Here is a 5921-nt window from a genome sequence, read left to right as displayed (position 1 = left end):
AACAAATACCTTACTACCGATCGACTGCATTGTAACTCATTAACATTTGGATTAAGGTAGTGTTCTGAAACTCCTGCTAGTAAAATTGCATTGAGAACTACTTCTCTTTTAACCTTTGCAGCCACATAGCAACAACAACAAAAAAAAACAAAAAAATCACTACATCTAAATATTCCTTTCAAGTTGCTTCTACAGTGTAATACATTTCCTTGGTAAAATAGAGCGATGTAGATGAAATGCCTTGCTCAGGTACATAAATACAACGATGAGGCTAGAATTAGACCACTCGACTACAACATCTACAAAAACTTTTTTTAGTAAACCGTAAACAATGCTTTCTTTTCAAACTTCTGTATAGTAGTGTGATCATAGTTCCAGTGTTACCATAGTTGCTCTATCTCAAAAGTTCGGTAAGATTTCAAAAATCCGATACCACAAATGGATGAAACAAATTAAATTACCCTGAGACGACATTTTCTATTGAATTTAGGTGTACAAATTATGAAAAATATTGAGAATAGATGCCCTAATAATTACAATTGAAAAGAGGTTCAATCTGATAGTAGAATATATTGTTTTTGCAAAATATGCAATTATCTTATTCTTTAATCATAGCTTTTTGTAACAAATAAGCTGTAAACTTCCGTGCGGGAATTAGGGTCGCGTATCTGTCAATGACTTTACATCGAGTAACAGCGCATTCCGATCCAAAATCTAATTTTGAGATCGCGATAACTCTGGAAAAATTTGACGATAAACTTTCTAATGGCACCAAATTTATCGTCAAAATCTTTGCAGTCCAATTGACATATTCCAATTATTCTTTTAAATCTCAGCGAACTTCATTCTTTTTCTACCATGTCTTACATTATAATTTTGTATTCATTTTCATTACTACTTTGTAGAAGTATATATTAGATGTAATAAATACTCAGACATGCTAAAAGAAGCATGACTGAATATAACCACATGACATTCAGAGAACACAAATCCTTGAATGAACCCAATTATTGATCTTACCTAGTGTTACGCTTATTTGTACATAGTTAACAGTTGCTGTTTGGCATTGGAAATCACATATATCAAGTGGGACAAATGTTCGAAGCTGCTGACAGAGGCAATTCAAGTTTATAACTACATGACATTCAGGAAAAACAAATCCTTGAAAGTACTTTAGTTTGTCTACCTTTAAACCTCAAACAAAACTTGACCTAACCTTGTGTTGTCCCAGGTGTTGTGGCTGGCGTTGTCACAGGTGATGTTCCAGGTGTTGTTCCGGCTGTCGTTCCTGGCGTTGTTCCTGAGAAAAAAATCAAAAGTTATGTGTATTGATATAGAACTAAATACCTATACTCAAGATATGTGCGCTTAGTTTACTTGATTATCAGTTTTGTTTGGCTTTGGAAATTACAAATGTTCAAACCCCTTCTTACAAGGGCACTGGCCACATGACATTCACAGAACCCAACTCCTTTTAAGTACAGTAGTGTGTCTCTCTTTAAACCCCAAACAAATTTAACCTTACCGTTGTGGTACTGATGTAGTACCTGGTGTTGTGCCTGGTGTTGTTCCAGGTGTTGTTCCAGGTGTCGTGGCTGGTATTGTCACAGGCGTTGTTCCAGGTTGTAGCTGGCGTTGTCACAGGCGTAGTTCCAGGTGTTGTAGCTGGCGTTGTTGCAGGTGTTGTTCCAGGTGTTGTTCCGGCTTTCGTTCCTGGCGTTGTTGCAGGTGTTGTAGCTGGAGTGGTTCCAGGTGTTGTTCCTGGAGTTGTTCCTGAGGAAAAAATCAAAAGTTATATGTATTGATATAGAACTAAATACCTATACTCGAGATATGTGCGCTTAGTTTACTTGATTATCAGTTTTGTTTGGCTTTGGAAATTACAAATGTTCAAACCCCTTCTTACAAAGGCAATGGCTACATGACATTCACAGAACCCAACTCCTTTTAAGTACAGTAGTGTGTCTCTCTTTAAACCCCAAACAAAATTTGCCCTTACCCGGTGTGGTGCCTGATGTAGTACCTGGTGTTGTGCCTGGTGTTGTTTCTGGCGTTGTCACAGGCGTTGTTGCAGGTGTTGTCACAGGCGTTGTTGCAGGTGTTGTAGCTGAAGTATTTCCAAGTGTTGTTCCTGGAGTTGTTCCTGAGGGAAAAAAATAAAAAGTTATATGTATTGATATATAACTAAATACCTATATTCAAGATATCTGCGCTTAGTTTATTTGATTATTAGTTGCTTGATGGCTTTGGAAATAGCAAATGTTCAAACTTCTTACAAAGGCACTGACCATCGACATTCAGAGAACCCAACTCCTTTAAAGCACTGTAGTGTGTTTCTCTTTAAATCTCAAGTCTATTGTTAGACTGCTTAATTCACCTTGAATCTTTAAACTAAAACTAACAAAGATCGAGTAAACAAAACAATGTATTTGATTATATTCCCACATGCATTTTCATCTCCTGAGTGCTACTTTTGTATCTCTTCTTCTATTTGCAATATCAATTAATAACATAACTTGAGAATGTTTCAATCAATGTGAAATAGCCTTTTTACTTGTTAATTGGCCGTATGCATAAAAGTAGCAATTGCTTGCAAGCATTGCTTCAAGCACAAGCAATTGCTTGTCAAGCAAAAGATCAAGCTCAAGCAATTGTTTAAATCCGTATGCATAACATTTTGCTTGTGCTCAAACCTTTTGCTTGCCTCCAGCAAGCAATTGCTTACGATCTCAACAATAGCGACGTCACGCCGGTGCGAACATCATTCATGGGAGAACAAAGGCGGGTTTCGCATACTAGTAGTGTATTCAAATGTCATGCGTGTGGGGTAGCCTTTCCTGACATGGCAGTATAACATTCCAGGATGATCCCCATCACTTCCCCCACTGTTGTTTGGTAACCCGGATCCGCCAGGTAGTGGAGCGTGGCCTCCATGCTCTCCACCGTTGTCAGACATCCTCCCCGTTTTTCATCATGTTCAGGTATGAACCTGTGTGCTAACCACTCAACGTTCTCTTTGTCGAAACGGAATAGTTTCCGATAGGTCTCGGGAGCAATTTCTTCTCGATTTATTCTACTCCTGTACAACTCTGGTTTTTCTCTAACGAGCATAAACATGATGCTTAACCGCGAAAGTCCCGATTAAGCAAGAGCTCAAGCTGCTATGACGGAGCTTGAAAAAACGTAAGCAATTGCTTATAAGAACAAGCAAAAGGTTCGTTTTATGCATACGTTTTTAAGCAATTGCTTGTGCTTGCTAGCAAAAGCATTTGCTTGTAAGCAATTGCTTATGTTTATGCATATGGATTCAAGTAAAAGGCTAGCACAAGCAATTGCTACTTTTTATGCATACGGCCCAGTATTTATCTTTGTCGATTTCAACATTACATCTTTATCAGCACTATATTTAATTCATTCAAGGTTTCTTCACTTTATACTTTCTGATGTAATATTAATTTGCCAATTTCGCTTAATTCAGGAACATCATTTTGTTTAACCAACATTGAAACTTAGCTTTAATATCCTATCTTTTATCGTATTTTATCTGTATAACATCTAAATGTTATCCCATCTACATATCACTGTTGCAATGAACCTCTAAATTGTTAATTATCAATTTTCTATCTCTTGTAAAACGAATGACAATTTTATATCATCAATGAAACTGTAAATCCTTTTTAAATATACACAATATTTGTTAAGTGCTCTATATACTTTAATGTGTTATCAATGCAATGTTATGCCATGTAATTTTTTACTCTGTAAATTGAACAATTTCAGCATTTAGCTGCATGTCCGATGATTTTTATCTCAATAAACCAATACAATACAATACAAAAAACAAAATTTGACCTCACCTGCTGTGGTGCCTGGTGTAGTACCTGGTGTTGTGCCTGGTGTTGTTCCAGGTGTTGTTCCAGGTGTTGTAGCTGGCGTTGTCACAGACGTTGTTCCAGGTGTTGTTCCGGCTGTCATTACTGACGTTGTTGCAGGTGTTGTAGCTTGAGTGGTTCCAGGTGTTGTTCCTGGAGTTGTTCCTGAGGTAAAAAATCAAAATTTATATGTATTGATATAGAACTAAATACCTATACTTAAGATATGTGCTCTTAGTTTACTTGATTATTAGTTTTGTTTTGCTTTGGAAATTACAAATGTTCAAACCCCTTCTTACAAAGGAACTGGCCACATGACATTCACAGAACCCAACTCCTTTTAATACAGTAGTGTGTCTCTCTTTAAACCCCAAACAAAATTTGACCTTACCTGATGTGGTGCCTGGTGTAGTACCTGGTGTTGTGCCCGTCGTTGTTCCAGGTGTTGTCACAGGTGTTGTTTCAGGTGTTGTCCCTGGTGTCGTTTCTGGCGTTGTTGCAAGTGTTGTAGCTGGAGTTGTTCCTGAGGGAGAACATTACAAGTTATATAATAATAATAATAATATTTAATTTTTATATAGCGCTTAATACAATGTCTCTAAGCGCTTTACAAATATACTATTACTCCCGTCTTTGGATTCAATGCTAGCCCACACTCACTGTGACAATCTCCACTCCCTGGGGAGCATTCCAGCCAGGCATTACTTGACTCTCAAAAACGTTTTGACCAACAATGACGGCCGCATCCTACCGGGTACCCATTTGACACCTGGGTGGAGAGTGGCAAGTGCAGGTTAATATAAATATTAATATAGAAATAAAAACCTATATTCAAGATTTTCAAGATCAGTTGCAGTTTGGCATTAAAAAAGACATATTTTAGATGTTACAAACGTTCAAACTTCTTACGGAGGCAAGGCCTTATGACATTCAGAAAATCCAACTCCTTTAAAGTACAGTAGTGTGTCTCTCTTTAAACCCCAAACAAAATTTGACCTTACCTGGTGTGGTGCCTGGTGTAGTACCTGGTGTTGTGCCTGTTGGTGTTCCAGGTGTTGTAGCTGGCGTTGTCAAAGGCGTTGTTCCAGGTGTTGTTCCGGCTGTCGTTCCTGGCATTGTTCCAGGTGTAGTAGCTGGAATGGTTCCAGGTGTTGTTCCTGGAGTTGTTCCTGAGGGGGAAAAAATCAAAGTTTATATGTATTGATATAAAACTAATAACCTATATATAAAAAATCTGCGGTTAGTTTACTTGATTATCAGTTGCTGTTTGGCTTTGGAAATAACAAATGTTCAAACTTCTGACAAAGGCCCTGACCACATGAAATTCAGAGAACCCAACTTCTTTAAAGTACAGTAATCTGTCTCTCTTTACGACCCCCCCCCCCTAAAAAAAAAAAAAAAAAAAAAAATTGACCTTACCTGGTGTGATGCCTGGTGTAGTACCTGGTGTTGTGCCTGGTGTTGATCCAGGTGTTGTTCCAAGTGTGGTCCCTGGTGTAGTACCTTGTGTTGTGCCTGGTGTTGTTCCTGGAGTTGTTCCTGAGGAAAAAAATAAAAAGTTATATGTATTGATATATAAATTCATACCTATATTCAAGATATCTGCGCTTAGTTTACTTGATTATCAGTTGCAATATGGCTTTGTAAATGACAAATGTTCAAACTTCTTACAATAGCACTGACCATTGACATTCAGAGAACCAACTCCTTAAAAGTACAGTAGTGTGTCTCTCTTTAAAGCCCAAACAAATTTGACCTTACCTGCTGTGGTGCCTGGTGTAGTACCTGGTGTTGTCCCTGGTGTTGTTCCAGATGTTGTAGCTGGCGTTGTCAAAGGCGTTGTTCCAGGTGTTGTTCCGGCTGTCGTTCCTGGCATTTTTCCAGGTGTTGTAGCTGGAGTGGTTCCAGGTGATGTTCCTGGAGTTGTTCCTGAGGGGGGAAAAATCAAAGTTGATATGTATTGATATAAACTAATAACCTATATTAAAAAAAATCTGCGGTTAGTTTACTTGATTATCAGTTGCTGTTTGGCTTTGGAAATAACAAATG

This window comes from Strongylocentrotus purpuratus, unplaced genomic scaffold (genome assembly GCF_000002235.5).
Source record: "Strongylocentrotus purpuratus isolate Spur 01 unplaced genomic scaffold, Spur_5.0 spur5_scaffold_18, whole genome shotgun sequence".
Taxonomy (NCBI): Eukaryota; Metazoa; Echinodermata; class Echinoidea; order Camarodonta; family Strongylocentrotidae; genus Strongylocentrotus; species Strongylocentrotus purpuratus.
The sequence above is the reverse complement of the archived record's forward strand: the minus strand, read 5'-3'. Positions refer to the sequence as shown.